The sequence below is a fragment of the Stenella coeruleoalba genome, assembly GCF_951394435.1.
Source record: "Stenella coeruleoalba genome assembly, chromosome: X".
Lineage (NCBI taxonomy): Eukaryota > Metazoa > Chordata > Mammalia > Artiodactyla > Delphinidae > Stenella > Stenella coeruleoalba.
The window spans coordinates 100,421,326-100,438,450 of NC_137152.1; the positions used below are offsets into that span (position 1 = coordinate 100,421,326).

The window sequence follows — 17,125 nt, forward strand, 5'->3', positions numbered from 1 at the left end:
CTTTAGTTGCAGCATGTGGGATCTAGTTCCCTGACCAGGGATCAATCTCGGGCCCCCTGCATTGGGAGTACGGAGTCTTAGCCACTGGACCACTAGGGAGGTCCCTGGACAATGCTAAATTTAACCAAATCACTTTCCGCAATATAGGGAAATAGCTAAAAATGTTTATTTGGGGTGGCTGTGTTGGTGTGTTGTTCTGCTGACAACAATGTTACTGCTTCCAAAAATTGCTATTTCTATAAAAGTGAATACCCAGCAACAGTTCCACAACGGCAACAAACAAAATGAAAAATAATGTAACCATTAAATGTGTATGGATTTGAAATGATAAATGTCTCTTGAACATACTGAAAAATCCTGCATCACAATAGGACCTTCAAAGTAATCCATAAGTTTGAGTTGATAGGTCTGCCTGTGCCATGATGTCTTTTTTGTTGTTGTTTATTAAATGTTGGCGCTCAAAAAAATAAGGCAAATGTCATCTGTCTACGTAAACAAATCCTATGACATGTTTAACTACTTAATACAAATAGCTAGGATCAGTGGCAGCATTAAGTGATGAAAGTATTAGCTGCTGAAGGAATGAGTTATTTTGGCTACTATTTCTGAAATGATTTAAGCAGAAAGCAGTTTTTTCCTTGAAATTTCCAGATAGTCATACCAAGTTTCGATTTTGCTTCCATGGAGATTTGGCCATTCAGTGAAGGCTGTGTCCCTGTATGTGAAAAGGAAAAGAAAAGAAAAAAGAAAGAAAGAAAAGAAAAGAGGAAAATCGAATGGATTATCAAATAAAGACAAAACAAAGATGTTCACTGTAATTATCATCTGATTTCAAGCTAAAAAGCACACACACCCTATCTAAATCCTGACTACATTTTCACTGCCACTGCTTATTTAGTCCAAGCCCCATCACCTCTCAGACTGTCTAACCCTTTCCAATCTGTCTTCCAGAGACATCTTTCTAAAATGTCAAAATGAGCAGGTGGCTTCCATGTCTTCCCGTGGTCTGTGGGATACCGGGCTCCTTCCTTAGCAAGGCATTCCAAGGACCCTCTGGGATTGGGCTCCTGCCTATGACTCCAGCACAAACTTCTCCAGCTCTCCTTTTAATAGAGCTCTCTGCCTTCCAATTCCTAGGTATAAATCAAACGAACTACTTGTAGTTCCAGGAGAGGGTCTCACTGCTTTGACTTCCATGCCTTTGTTTACCCTCCTCCCTGGGCAAAGCTTTTTATCTTTTGTTTACCTGATGAATACTAATCTTACTTTGCTTACAAATCCTCTTCTGACTCCTGCCCATATTCACCTTTGTACACACATTCTACTTTGTCAATCTTCTACAATGGCACCTCTAACACTTGATTGGATTTATTTGATCCCATCTTTTCTTAATAGGTTGCAAGCTCTTTGAGGTCAAGGACCATGAATTATTCATGTTTGTATCATCAGCTCCTAGCCTATTTTGTGTCTGGCACAGTAAATACTGCTGAATGAAGAACAATTGTAACTAGAATTATCTAGATAGCCATGGTCCAATACTTAGCCACTAGCCACATGTGGCCATTTACATTTTAATTAAATAAAATAAAAAATTCAGTTCCTCAGTTGTACTAGCCACATTTCATGTGCTCAGTAGCTACTTGTGGCTACCATACTGGACCGCACAGATTATGAATTTGCCATCATTGCAAAGAGTTCTAATACATAGTGTTGATCTAGATAATTCTTTTATTCTCCCATTTCAGTTTAATATAAACATTGATTTTCTACTATATGCCAACATTTGTGCTAGGCATGGTGGTTATAGCAAATGTGAACAAAACATGAACACTATCGTTATTATTTGCAAGGCATTCAAAATCTGGTAGGGAAGAGGCTTGCAAAATGAGAGAGATCATTTCCGTACTGGGACATCGGGGAAGGCTTTATGGAGATTTTCTCCTTTAAACTGGGCATTTAAAGATGAAGAGAATTTGGGACTTCCCTGGCAGTCCATTGGTAAGACTGTGCTTTCACTGCCTCAGGCGCAGGTTTGATCCCTGGTTGGGGAAGTAAGATCCCACAAGCTACGAGGTGCAGCCAAAAAAAAGCAAAAACAAAACAAAAAACCAAAAATGATGAAGAGAATTTGAATGGGGCAAATCTTAGGAAAGGAGAGAAAATAGTGTGAGAAAAGGTATACGTGGGAAAGTACCAGGAAAATGGGAAGTAATTTAGTTTGCTTAGAATGTACGGTATATGAGCAGGGAATTGTTTAGTTCAGTCAGTCATTCCTTCAATCATCCATCTAATGTTTTTTGAGCACCTATCTTGTTTCAGGCTCAATACTACGCGCTGGGGATACAACAGTGACCTATACAGACACTGCCCCAGCAAAGTTCACAGTTATGAGTGATGAGATTTGGATAAGACTCCGTGGAAGGCACTAAAAACTACCCTAAAGAGTTTGTACTTTGTTCCTCAGGCCCTCACACTCAAAGTGTGGACTTTAGACCAGCAGCATGGGCTGGGCACGAACTGGGAGTTTGTCAGAAATGCAGAATCTGAGGTACCGCCCTAGCCTCAGGCTCACTGAATCAGAATTTGCATTTTAGCAAGATTCCCAGGTAATTCTTAAGCACATTAGTGTTTGTGGAGCATTGTTTTTGACCAGGTGAGCCAATAAGAGAATATGTAAGTGAATGAGTTAGAGTAAGTAAGGGAGTAAGAAAGAAGCAAGTAAGCAAGCATAAAAGTAAGGAAGTAAGGTAGAGTATTCTAATCAGGATTGGATTGGATGCAAAAGAAACTGGACATAGGACTATTATTGCAGCTTAGACGAGAAGTAGGAAGGGTTGGATGTGACAGATTGAATCTTTCGTATAAAGATATAGCTTCAGTTCCATTAACTGATACTGGAAATATCGTATGTTATTCAAAGTAAGAAAAAAAATCAGCAAATTCAGTAACATAACATTTGAGATGTCTCAGTAGGTACCAGCTATTCATTTCGGATAAGGCTTATTGATATGTCTGGTTCCTGTTGACACCACAGTCCACAGTCTTCTCCTGAGTATCAAAGTATCAAGCCCTTAATCATATAAGTTCATAGAATATTGATAAGGATTTCAGAAATTAAGTCATTATACCTCAGTTCACAAGAAGTTGATTTGTATATGAGAAATTCAATCTATTAATTTATAATGGAGTAATTACCTTTCTAATAACCAGAGATTTTTTCTTTTATTACCAGCATTAAATTTTTTATTACAACTTTTTATTTTGAAATAGTTTAGAACTTACAAGAAGTTGCAAAAATAATACAGAGAATTCCATGTACCCTTCACACAGCTTTTCCCAACGATAACAGCTTACATAACCATAGTACGATGTCAAACCCAGGAAATCGACACTGATACAATAGTATTAACTCAAGTACAGACATTATTTGGATTTCACCATTTTTTTCATATAGTCGTGTGTGTGTGTGTGTGTGTGTGTCTGTGTGTGTGTGTAGTTCAGTAAAATTATTATTTTTTTGGCTATGCTGCGGGTCATGTGAGATCTTAGTTCCCCAACCAGGGATCGAACCCGCCCCCCTGCATTGGAAGTGAGGAGTATTAACCACTGGACTTCCAGAGAAGTCCCAAGTTCTATAAAATTTTATCACATGTGTAGATTTAAGTTAACATCACCACAATCAGGATACACAACTGTTCCATCACTACAAAGAAACTCTCTCCCATTACTCCTTAATAGTTACACCCTTTCCCCAACCCTAACCATTGGAAACCATTAATCTGTTCTCCATCACTATCATTTTATCATTCTGAGAATTTATATAGTGGAATCATATTGTGTGGCTCTTTGAGATTGGCTTTTTCCACTAAGCATAATGCCCTTGAGGTCCATCCCAGTTGTTGCATGTATCAATAGCTCCTTTTCATTGTTGAGTCGTATTCCATGGTATAAATGTACCATAGTTTGTTTAGCCATTTACCAGTTTATAGACATTTGGGTTATTTCTTGATTTTGGCCATTTAAAGTACATTTGCCATGAGCATTTATGTACAGGTTTTTGTGTAAACATAAGTTTTCATTTCTCTGGGATAAATGGTCAGGAGTAAGATTGCTGGTCATAGGGTAAGTGTATGTTTATTTTTTTTAATTAATTAATTAATTTATGGCTGAGTTGGGTCTTTGTTGCTGCGCACAGGCTTTCTCTAGTTGCCGCAAGCGGGGGCTACTCTTCGTTGCGGTGCGCGGGCTTCTCATTGCAGTGGCTTCTCTTGTTGTGGAGCATGGGCTCTTAGGTGTGCGGGCTTCAGTAGTTGTGGCCCCCGGGCTCTAGAGAGCAGCCTCCGCAGCTGTGGCACATGGGCTTAGTTTGCTCGGCGGCATGTGGGATCTTCCTGGACCAGGGCTCGAACCCATGTCCCCTGCATTGGCAGGCGGATTCTTAACCACTGAGCCACCAGGGAAGCCCTGTATGTTTCACTTTATAAGAAACTGCCAAACTGTTTTCTGGAGTAACGAGTACAAGATCGTAAAAATTACCTAAGTAATACATGCTCACTTAAAAAAAAAAAAATTAACATAACAATGTATAAAGTGAAAAGTTAACTTACAAGCCCTGGAACCCTGTACCACCTATTTCCTGAGAGGTATTGCTAACCTGTTAGGTTTCCTGTATGTTCTTCAGGAATGTTTTATGCCTATACAAGCACATATATATGTTTGTAAATATACATATTCACAAATGGGATCATACTATACAAGCTATTTCCAACTTGATTTTTTTTTCACTTAACCCATCCTAGACATATTTGTGTATCAGTAGATAAATACATACTTAATTGCCTTAATGGTGGGCATAAAACCCTATTGTATGGATGTATCACAATTTCCTTAACCAGTCCCCTAATGACGCCATTTCTATCATTGTCAGTTTCTCTTTATTACAAAGCTATAATGAAAATCTTCTATATAATCTCTGTATAATTGCATGAGCATCTCTGTATGATAGATTCCTAGAAATGGAAATGCTAGGTCAATTTTTCATGTTATGACATGACTTCATTTTTTAAACAATTTACACTCCCACCAATGGTATATAAGAATTCTTGGTTCTTCACCAACATTGAGTATTATCAGAATTTAAGGGCTTCCCTGGTGGTGCAGTGGTTAAGAATCTGCCTTCTAATGCAGAGGACACGGGTTCGAGTCCTGGTCCAAGAAGATCCCACATGCCGCGGAGCAACTAAGCCCGTGCACCACAATTACTGAGCCTGCGTTCTAGAGCCCATGCACCCACAACTACTGAAGCCCGTGTGACACAACTACTGACGTCTGCGCGCCTACAGCCCGTGCTTCGCAACAACAGAATCCACTGCAATGAGAAGCTTGCACACCGCAACAAACAGTGGTCCCTGATCACAACTAGAGAAAGCCCGCGTGCAGCAATGAAGACCCAACACAGCCAAAAATAAATAAATAAATTAATTAAAGAAAAAAAATTAAAATCTCTTGCCAATATGGTAAAAGTGGTATTTAATTTGCATGTCTTAGTGGTGAATGAAGTTGAGCACTATTTTATATATTTACTAGCCATGTGCATTTCTTGTCCAATAAGTTGACAGTTTATATCCTTTGTTCAGTTTTCTACTGGAGTATTTTTATCTTATTGATTTGTGAGAGTTCTTTGTATATAAGGAAATGAGCCTCTTTCATTCGTGTAGCAAATATTTCCTCACAACTTATAGTTTACCTTTTGACCTTGTTTATGGTATTTTGATACACATAATTTTAAATTTCTGTGGACTCAAACATATTCATCTTTAGGCTTCTGGATTTCAGGTAACATATAGAATGGTGTTAGAAAATAAAAAATATATATGTATGCTGTGTAAAGTAAGAGACTATCTGGAAAACCTAATTATAATCAGAAGCTTGCTCCATTTACATGGAGTCGGAGCAAAGAGAATTGTGGTATGCTTTATTCTGACTGTGGTAAGACTGGAGGATCATCTCTGCTACACAGTGGGGTACGCATTTCTAAAGAACAAAATATTTTTGCATCAAATACTGTCTTGCCCCTTACACAGTATCAAATATTCTAACTATTCAACTTTACTTTCTCAGTATTTCTTATCAGGCACCAAAAGCTTCTGCCATTACAATATTATCTCATGAAGGACATGCTACAAATAATTAAGATTAAAGCTTATTTTACATCAGTTACATATTTCGTTTGATGACATTTTCTCACTTTGTCCTCAAATTCTAAGGATGTACTCTTGGTCTTTCAGTACCCTAGGAAATAAATTCCACTTCTCAGATAGGACGGGGGCACACAGCACTCTGGTCTGAACATATTGAAGGTTTAAAAAATATTTTTTGAATGAACTCTAGAAAGAAAGAGGAGCTACTGTGAAACATTCTCAAATATTGGTATATATTTGCTATAAAATTTCTGATGTTACACCAGTTACACTTATTAATTTTCTTCAGTGGTAATTTTTACAAAATGAAAGTAAGTTTACTAAACAGAGGAAGTTTTCAATTTTGTTCAAAGTATAAAATTGTTTAAAGAAGTCTCAGTTGCTACATAGACAATCAGCTGATAATGTTAATTTATAAAATAAAAAACTATTTGTACCATGTACTTTCAATGTGATGTTTGGACCAGAAAACCAGTAATTTTCAGCTAATACTAAAAAGGAAATCATTTAATATCAATTGATATTAAATTGGCACAATTGAACTAAATTAATGTAAAATGATTTGGTACAGAGCCCAATTTTTCTATTACTTTAAGTGGAATTTTGCATTAACTTATATAACTGTAAAATTTCCACTACTCCCTATTTAATGTTCTAGCTGCATCATTCTGTGACTTGAATCTGTTAAAAACTGAATAACATTCTACCAAAGATGGTCTATAAAAGAAACGGAAATTTATTTTGAACAGTATTCCACTCTCCAAAGTTTTTGAGGTAAGTAAAAATGTCTCAGATTTTATTTCTTGTTATTGATATTTAGATGATTCTGTTTAACTTTTATTTTTCAGTTGAATAAATATACCATAACTTTTTTAAAGTTGCAGGAAAAAATTTAAAAACCAGTGAACAGAGTTTCTCTCCTATCCTAAGACACAGGCGTGATAAGGATATAATTTAAGGATTGAAAATAATCATTATATTGCTTTAGGAATGTTTTAGAAGCGATATCGGGTGAATTCTCCACGACTTAACACGGGGCTTGCATTATTTCTCATTTGGAAAATTTGTCTTGTTATTAAATACATTTTTTCCTTCTAATTTAAATCTAATTTAATATTAAAAGAATAGCTTAACCAAAAATTAAAGAAAAAGAAACAGCTCTTATTAACTAAACACTATTGTATAAATTTGTAACAGCAAGGGAAACACTGTAATAGGTCACTTCTCCCCGTCCTAGGAAAAGCGGCGCTTCGGAGGACAAGCCGTCCCCGAGTTGATCCTTTCCCCCCCCCGCCCCCCGTCCCCCCCCCACCCCGTAGAGAGCTTTCGGCGGTCAAAGGTCCGGGACGCTGGATTCGAAACAAACAAAAAAATAAATAAAAAGGATAAAGACTTAAGAGTTTGGGGTCGAAGGAGCAATAGGGTATCCTTTCGCATTTCAAACATCTTGAGGGAGGGGTGAGGAGGCAGGATAAGAAGGAACCAAAATTCTTAACTAAGTAGCGAGGCCGCCTCCACCCACGCTTCCAGGAAGACTGTGGATAAGCGGGGGAGGCGGGGAACACCGGGTAGGTGCTCCTCGACTCCTTCTGCCCGATTTTCGATTTCCCTCCACTTCGCTCCGTCTTGTTCCTCCCCTCCGCCCCAAGAGTGGAGAATAAACTGTTCCAGCGCCCGGCCTAGCCTAGTAGCCCAGTTCCCTAAGTCTGCTAGACCCTGGAGAGAGACAGACCACGTTTTCTGGGAGACGGGACTAGTGTTATAAAGAAAAAAAAAAATTTTTTTTCTCCAGTGCCAGGTCTTCCCGGTAGAGAATCAGCTCGCTTTCTCTCCACACCCGAAGCAAAAAACAAGCAAAACAAAACAAAACAACTCAAAAAACAACCCCCCTAAATCACTTAGGATCAGGTGCCGGAGTCACGCGAGTTGAGTTCTTTCGGTGGGAAGGAGTAGGCAGTGCGGTGAAGCGAGGGTCCGGGATCTAGGGCCAAAGGCCCTCTCGCTGGGGCCTGTCACAGAAGTGGACGTCGGAGGGTGATGCCCGACCAGGCTGCCACCTCGGGCTGCGCGGGGGGCGGAGAGGCCCGGAGCACGAGTCCCCAGCGAGCCCAGTTTCCGATTTCCCACAGCACGGGGGCTCCTCCGGACATTCCTACCGCCCTCCCCTCGACCCCCCCCCCAATAAAGAAAGAGGAAACGCGGCGCGCCCGGCTGCGCGGCGGAAGCGCTGCTAAACGAATGAGTAAGTCAGGCGCGGGCACGCCACCTTGTTTACCCCACTCGGCGGCGCGCCCCTGCGGGCGCCTCGTTGGGAGGCGGCGTCGGAGACGCTGAACCCGGGAGGCAGTCGGCCCCGATTGGCTGGAGATTGGGAGGAGGATGCTGGGTGGGAGGGCAGGGGGCCAGGCGTTGCAGTGGCGACTCTTTGCCGCTAGATGACGCTCCCTCCCAACGGGAGCCGGGCGCGGGTTCGCGGCCGACAGATGGCGCCTGCGCGTTCCATTCGCCTCCAAGTCGCCGAAGAGCGAACACCCCAAACAATCCCGAAGCGCCACCAAAAAAAAAAAAAAAAAAAAAAAAAAAAAAAAAAGAGAGAGAGAGAGAGAGAAAAAAAAAAAACCCGCCGGATCCGACCGCCACTTTCAAAACCCCCCACCGCTCTAGAACCGCGGGAGCTTCCGTCCCTGAGTAGAATTCGAGGGTGTAAAGAAGAGGAAGGGAAAAATATCTTGTACCAGCCCAGGGGTGAAGAAGCCCCCGGCCTGAGAAAGAAGGAAGGAGGAGTGGGGGAGGCGAACAGTCTCGTTGCTGCCTCTGTATACGCTGAGGGGGGAGGTAAGTTATAAAATGGCGGAGGCGAAGCTTCTAGAAGTTTGGAGGGGCACCCGGAGGGCGCGGGGCCCACCGTGAGGCGCGTGTGGTTGAAACAGGGCGCGAGAGAGGAGTTGGGAGGGAAAGACACTGGGCACTCTTGCCGTTTAATTTCCTCTCTTCTTCCTTTGCCTCCAGCGGGGCCCGCCGTGGAGCGGGCGGTCAAGTGAAGGCGGGGAGAAGCCTCCTCGTCCCCGCGTAACCCCCAGCCCTTCTTTCTCCCCTCTTCCCCCAAGTGGCTCCCTCAGCACTACCAAGAACTTCCAGCCCCCCTTCCTCCCTACCTCCTACTCCTAGAGTGGCTTTCTACCGCAGGACTCTTCTTTTCGACTACCCTCGCTGAAGGTTTTCTCTTCCTTCCCTCGCCCCACTCTCCCTCGGGGCCTCTACGGAGACCCCCCCCCCCATGGGTGGCCCAAAATGGAGAACGCGGAGCAGCGCAAGATGGAGGCTCTGCTTCTCGGTGTAGTGTTAGATTTAGGTGCCTTTTCTCCGGCAGGCTCTTAAGCCTGGGAGAGCCCGAACTGGAGGTGGGGTGGGGTGCGAGCCGTAGTGGGGAAGGCCGGGCGGCCGCGGTTGGGGTGGGGGAGAGCGCGGCATCGCGGCGAGGGGAAGGAAGAGAGCAAAATGGTGGTGCTGGGAACCTAGGGGGGAGGGGAGGCGAGGAGGCTCGCTTGTGTATATTTGGGCCTCGGACCGAGGGAGGCGAGGGAAAATCTACTCTGATCACACCCCTCCCTCGTGCCCCCTCCCTTCTCCCTTCCCCTCCTTCCTTTCCTCCCTCCCTCCTCTCCCTCCCTCTCTTCCTCCCTTCCTAGAGAGGGAACAACATTCATGTGACGGGCCCCTCTGCTTCTCCCCCGCCCCATCATCTCCAGCGCGTGGTGGGGGAACTGCCGGGGAAAGCGATTGGCATCGATCTCTCCATCCCTTCCGAGGCCCGACTTCGGTCAGTTTTCTTCGGGCAACAATTTTCTGAATAGGTTGGGGTCTGGCGGTGTTGGCCCCCGCGTGCAGACCTTGCCCCGAAGGGGGCCCTGCCTGCCTGGCATGGGAGGAGGGGGGAAGGGCGGGAGTGGAAGGCTGTTTGTTGGGGGGTTTTGGCGCCACTTTTGTTTTAGTTTTAGTGCTGCTTTTCGTTCCCACCCCCACCCGCACTGTCTTTCTCAAGGCACGAACTGAGCTGATCCTTGCCCCAGGTAGGCAGCTTCTGCTTTTTCCCTCCACACTTTTATTCTTGCTTGGGGTCGACTTTCTTTTTTCTTCTCTCACGTACCCGGTGATCTGTGGACGGCGATTTTAGGACGGAAAGGGTCGGATGGGCCATGGGAGAGAGAAGGTGTGGGAAACAGCATCAAGTAGTTCCGCAAAACTTTGAGCCCCGTTCTCATTTTCTTCTGGCCTACATTCGTAAACGTATTGTTGATTTCTGCCCTTTTTTTCCCCCGTCGCGAGAATGTCTTGTTTTGCCTTTAGTTTTTTTATAAACCGCTGTACTTTCGACATTTAGTTTCCGCTCCCCCTTGGTGTATATGCCATTTTATTTTTAATCATGAACTGTAATGGGTTTTATCGTGTGATTTTTCGTGCTGCAGTGTTCAGCTTTAATTTTTAATATTGCATTAGTAGTTTCATCTGGTTTGTGAGACTTTCTCTTCTGTGGCCTAGAAATGTTTTATATGTTGTTGCCTACCGCCCCCCCCCTTTCTCTTGGATGTAGTTTGTTAATTGAGGGTCATGGTGTTGGATTAAATGGTTATTTACAGTTTACGTGATATATCTATTAGAAACTTTTGATGTGTAGGATTAGATTTAAGTAAACGAAGAGCTCGTGTTGGTTTGAAATGGTTCCTTAAAATGCGCGGGCCGCCCTCCCCCCCCCCCCCCACCGTAGAGCCCCATCTTCCCCTCACACTGGAGTGTAAATTCCATACCCCTTTTCTCCCACGGACCGCCGTATTTCACGGCAGCCACACCCTGTATTTGTCTCTGTGGATTGGGCTCATTATCAGCTTAATTTAGTGACTCTTAAACCACCATGATGGGACTTGCTTAAGCACGAAGCTTCTTTTCCTGTTTAGTCCTAGTGGTTAGTGTCGAAAGAGGAATAATCGAGGTTTCTTGATGAAACCTGGTGCGGTCCAACCTCTGCCTTTTTTCTGTTGTCTTTTTTCCTACTCCGGGCTGTTGGCGGTGTCAGCACCGCTGCTGGGGGCGGGGGTGGAGGGGAGAAAGAGTCGGGTTACCGAAGTGCGTCATTCCTGGCTCTAGCAGGGCCTGCTCGGGAGCTGCTGGTGTTTGTTACTGTCCTCGCAGCACTTTCCTGCCAACCTTCTCTCTCTGCGTATTGGTTAGGAGCAAAAGCAGGAGGCGGTCTCCTAATTCTATCTGTAGCCTAGCGCGTTGCGTTTAAGGGTATATGTGAACTTATTAAAAAAAATCGGCCTGGAAAGTGGATACATTTCTCTTTAATGACATACAATTCAGGTAGTTTAGACTTGATTTCATATATTTTCCAGTGAACGGTGGGGTAATTTTGAACATTTTAAACCACTTACGTTAAAATGCCTGTTTTTTTTTCCTACATTGATATCAATCTATAATTAGGAATCAGAAGGACCAGTTAAGGCGTAAGTGTTCAGCGGTCTTTCAAGTGCTTGAACTGTAATTTTATGACACATTATGTTAAATAGTCTTTTTTTTTAGTTTTGAGCCAAGGTGCTACGTGAATGCAAGCTAATTGTAAATGTTTAAGTTCATTTTCATCACATTCTTATTTACCCTTTTAGACGTAATTTTAAATATGTCCTTGGGATCTTATTGGCTTTATCAGATTCTTAAAGATGGGTATTTCCCTGTTTAAAAAAAATCCGAATTCTTAAAAAAAATTTACCACCTAACAAGTAATTGTATAGGGTGGCTGTACAGTTACATTGTTAGATTCTTGACTTCTTGCTAGTCTTTGATACTTTTTTATCTTTGGATTTTTCTCTGTACATACTGAGCACAGTGTCTTCCTTTTAATTCTTTTCTGAAGATAATTGGGGGAGAGGTGGGAGGTAGAGATGAAACAAAAGTGGCCTTGAGTTGATGATTGTAGCTGGGTGATGAGTACAGGAGAGCTCATTGTACTATTCTCTCCACTATAGCGTGTACTTGAATGTTTCCATACTTAAACAAAAAATTTGGAAGAAAAAAATTCAGATTGTCTTGCAATTTTGGTGTAATGACTTAAGTTTATATTTACATATTATTTGCCTGGGAAACTTGGCCTTGTGTATAAGTAATTACACAATGTCTGACTTACAAACTCAAAAAATATTTAAATTGAACCAGTATAGAATAAGCAAGATAAATGGTTATAAATTGGTTGAACTTTAAATGTTTGTAACTTAGTCTGAACGTGCTCTACTTTTAGTTTCTTTTTTAATCCTTTGAAAATAGGAAAATTCCATTAGCAAATTTTGTAAATTCTGCTTGGTGTCTATTTCATTAAGTTGGAGTTCCAGTGAGTCAGTATGAAAGGGATTTACTATTAATAGGAGGGGCTTTGGCAGTTGGAATAAATGACAGTGGAAGGGATTCGGGTGCCCTAGGGAGCATTCCTGGTAAGAAGATCGAGGTAGGAGTTGAATTCAGTTTCAGTATTTGGTGTTTAATGAATGGGTAGAGAAGAGGATTGGAAAAGAAATCTACTTCTTACCTGTTCTTTCCCACTGTGAAATAACTATAGCATCCTAAGGTATCAGAGACGGGCAGTGGGGGTGGGGTGGTTTTTTAAAAAATTGATCTGAAAATGAATGTTTACATACAAAATGAGTTGAAGCTCCCCTCCCCCCACTTTTAACCATCTGATGCCATAAATAGTTAAAGGTTGATATGTAAAATATTTTAATGTTTTATATTAAGAACATCTGACCATTACCCATCAACAGTAAAGTAAAAATGCGTTGCCATTAAAACCTTCAGTCTCCTTAATTAGTGTATTTGTAAATTGCTCCTACAAAGAATTTGTAGATCATTTGAAGTTAAGTGCCTTATTTTCTGCAATTTTGTGTTGTTCAGTGGCAGGTTTTTTCACCCTATAAGATGTATTTCTGAACATACGTCAAAGTTTTAAAGGGAACCGAAAATAATGGATATTTAACTTCTGTATTTGGCGAAGTGTGATCCCTAATCATTATTAAAGCAAAAATTCCACCCTAGGCTGGGGACAGACATTTCGTAATTGTTAATATTAGTCTGTTTGTATATTTCGTATTCATCACTTTAGCTTTAGAAGGATGTTAAGAGAAGACAGATTATGTATTTTGAACTCTTATATGCGAATAATCTTAAATGTTGAGGATTGTGACTTCAGATTTATTTTATTGTGAGGCAAGAGCTAAACTACTAAAGCAACAAACTATGAGTTTGGTAACTTTGAAGTCTATTTAGTTAGGTTTTTTTTTTTAAAGCCCAAGTACTCAAGATTTTAATGAAATTAAATTATACATTATTTTTTCATTGTTTTCTTTTTGAACCTTAATGACGTTGGTGGTCTCCTGAGAACCTGTGAATTAAAATGGGTGGGTTGGGGTGGGGGACAGGCTCAGGCTCAAACTACCCTTTGGGAATATAGGGTTAGATGTGATTATACACCTTGGACAATTTAGTAATGCTTAATACTCTGCATGTTTAACTGATGCCACCCACAATTATGTGTGGGAAGGGAGTAAACAGTGAATAGCATATTCTTCTTTGGGTTCTTTATAATAGATGGAAGACTTCAGTTTTTGATGCTGCAAGTTAACTTTCGAGCTTAAAATTTACAGTAGATGGACGCAATGATCTATTACACCTCAATGGGATAAGGTTCATATCTTTAATGTGACTTTTTTGTCTCACATGTTAAAAAAACACTGGTCTTGTGTTAGTACTTTGACTTCGCTATTAGATTATTCGAAGACTTGAACCCAACAGTTTACTGTGTAGTGGAGCTCTATCCTATACCTATTTTGGGAGTTGGGGAGCATAGCAAAGGCAAGGGATAGTCCCAGTTATCTATGGGTGTCAGTATATATTGAAACACCGTTAATTATCAGAGAGTAAAGAAGAAACTTTAAAGATACAGATTATTTTAAGAGTTCTTTACATGTATTTTATTTGTGTAATTTCTACATTTGATACATATTTAGGACTTTTAATTTGTGGTTCAGTACTGCTCCTGTATAATAATTTTCTGATATCTCTGGATATCATGAGTGGTGGTTATTGCGTGTTCTCTTTGCCAAAGATACATGAGAAAACAAAATTGTCAGCTTGATATTTTTCAGTCTCCTGAGTTGCCTGCTTTGTATTTAATTTAACCAAATTTTATATTTTGTCAGTGTGAGTGGTGTTGCTTGGTGGAGTCTTAATTTTTGTATATGTGCATTTAAAAAAAAACTACATCTCTTTAGCAGCTATGGTAATCTGCTACCTGAACTGTATTTTTTTTTCTGAACTGTATTTTTAATGTATGCTTGCTATAGTTCTATCTTTGCTACTAGCCAGAAGAAAACAAATCTTTACATATGGTTGGTCTAGTCTAGAGATTATTGAAATTGTTTTAAGCCCCATCCTCTCCCCCAAATGAGGGGAGGGTGAATAATGTTGATGATCTGTTCTTTTTTATTTTAATTGGAAAATACACGACTAGGCTTGATGAGACAAACTAGAGCGATTTCTGTAAACTCTGGATAATCTAATGTACACCTCAGAGGTAAAATTCCTTTATAAAAATATATTGTTCAATCTTTGCGATTGGCTCCCTACTGTATCCCTTTAAATTCTTCAGGAACACCCAAACACTGGTAAATATAAACAGCTTGTGATCGCAATAAATATATATATATTGTTTAAATTCTGTTGAATGTTGTTAGGGGGGAAAAGCAGGTCCTATTTACACTTTTGCATGAATAACATTTGTTTTAATGGGATTTGACCTATAACTTGTTGAATCCTGAGATATTCTAAGAAACTCTTAATTTAGTTGCCATTTGAGTGACTTTTAAATGCCAATAACTGTGCACTGTGTGTTTTAACATGTATTGTTTAAACTTCTCTGCTACCTTGCAAGATAGATGGTTGTCATTTTACAGATGGGGAAATTGAGGCTCTCAGAGAATAAATGACTTGTCACATGATAATAATTGACAGTCTGAATTCACACGCATATTAGCCTGGCCTTAAAACCTTTGTACTTTTTTGTTAAACTCAGTAGTTTCTCTTAACTGTGTTAGGTCTTGGGATATCTATCATTGAAAGCATGTATCTTTTCAGTGTTACAAAATGAAGATTTTTTTCACGTATAGTACAGGGTTAATGCAGATTTTTAATGTAGGGTTAGATGAGTTGCTGCCTGATGAACGGTCTAATTGTGTTTTATACTAATAGTTGAAATAGTTGAAATAAATCTGAGCTTTAGGTTTGTTTGAGTATGCTCATTATACAAAAGTTTGTGGAATAATATATATATTTTTTTGTTTTAGATGGGATAATATGTTGAATTGTATTCTTAATTTTTGGGGGGTCATACTATGGTAGATAGAGTGGTTTCACTGATTTTTTTTTTCTTTTGTCATTTAAGCTCTATATAGAATGGAGCTAAATGTGTCTGAGAATAGTTCCCCAATCATTCAGCATGTTTATCGAGTGATTTGAAAAGAGAATTTAGGTGACTCTTATAATTCACTGCTCTGATTGGTTCTGTAGGGTTTTTTTGGTTATTTAATGGTACCTTAAAAATATTTTCTTCTAAGTACCTTATCTGTTTCTACTTTCTATTCTAGTTCATCTTTTCACTTAATTAAAATTTCTTGTTCTTATTTTTTATCAGGTAATAGTTAATATTGCTGCCCTGGATTATTTGGTTCATTAGTGATCAGAATCTTGGTCTCAGCTTTCTTTGCTTTTCCTCTTTCTCCTTCCTGCTTTTCATAAACTATAACTAGAACTTTTCTAATCTGAAGGAATGCTAGATATCGTGTAGCTGGCCTAAGATAAATTAGTGGAAATGGGGTAAAACCAAAAATATTAGTGCTTTTCACAGCCATGAGTCAAATTTATATATTTTATGTTAATCATTTCCTTAAGCTTTATTCTGTAGGAAATATTTTTTCCAGGTGATACTGTCTTCTACCCAGAGTCAATATTGAGTCTTTTCATCCATATTTTCCCCTTTGTAGTCCAAGAATACCACTGGTGTTCTACCACAGAATTATGCCCCAAGGCATCCATTGTATATAATAAATTAGTTTCTCTGCAGTGCATCTAGAAAGATACTAGCTATGTACTGTTCTTGGGAGAATTCAGGAAATTGTCACTCAAATCATTTTCTGAGTTCTGTGGTTAATAACATGAGGAACACTGGTTGAGAAAGGTTGCTAGAATATTAAGGGACTTGGTTTGATGTCAAACAAGGTTTTACTTTTCATGGTTTCTTTCCTGTCAGTAACCCTAATATAGCCTCTACTTAAAACTTAACGTTTGATAAAAAGTGAATGCAGTTGCTGATACTGCCATTTCTGTGGGATAAATTGGTCAGTGTTGATTTCAAGCAGTTAGTGCTACTTAGTTGTTTTAAATAATTGAATATTGAATTTGGGAAGTTAAATGCATAATTTCATTTGTAAAAAAGAATATTGTAGGAGCTCTGTTCATTATATTATTCAAAGCCTTTTATAAGAAGCCTTTGACAGTGACTAACATTAACAATAGGTAACACTAACTGTACTCTTACTGTGTGCCGGACACTATTACAAATGCTTTATGTGTATTAGCTCACTTAGTCTTCATAACCCTCTGAAGTAGGATGACCATATGATTTTTTGTTCAAACCAGGATACTGTTGAGAGTGAAAGGGGGCACTAAGTGGATGGCATGCTAGGATAACAGTATAAACTAGGACTGTCCCAGAGTAACTAGGATGTATGATGACCCTAATTAACAACTCCCACCCCTTTTTTAGAAGAGAAAACCAAAGCATAGGAGGCCAAGTAACTTGCCCAGTTAGTAAGTGGTAGGAAGAGATT

The 17,125-nt window shown here is 40.2% G+C and overlaps 1 protein-coding gene across 4 annotated transcripts in view; it reads left to right on the forward strand.

Moving 5' to 3' along the window:
- Positions 1 to 8,779: 8,779 nt before the first annotated feature.
- Positions 8,780 to 17,125, forward strand: part of STAG2 (STAG2 cohesin complex component) — a 114,961-nt gene continuing 106,615 nt past the window's right edge. For 3 of the 4 annotated variants that reach the window (XM_079909677.1, XM_079909680.1, XM_079909679.1), the window contains exons 1-2: positions 9,398 to 9,416; positions 9,890 to 10,020. The gene's annotated coding sequence lies outside the window, so the exon portion shown is untranslated. Of the gene's footprint in view, positions 9,036 to 9,397; positions 9,417 to 9,889; positions 10,021 to 17,125 lie in introns of those variants that run through there. The other variant, XM_079909678.1, reaches the window with a different exon arrangement.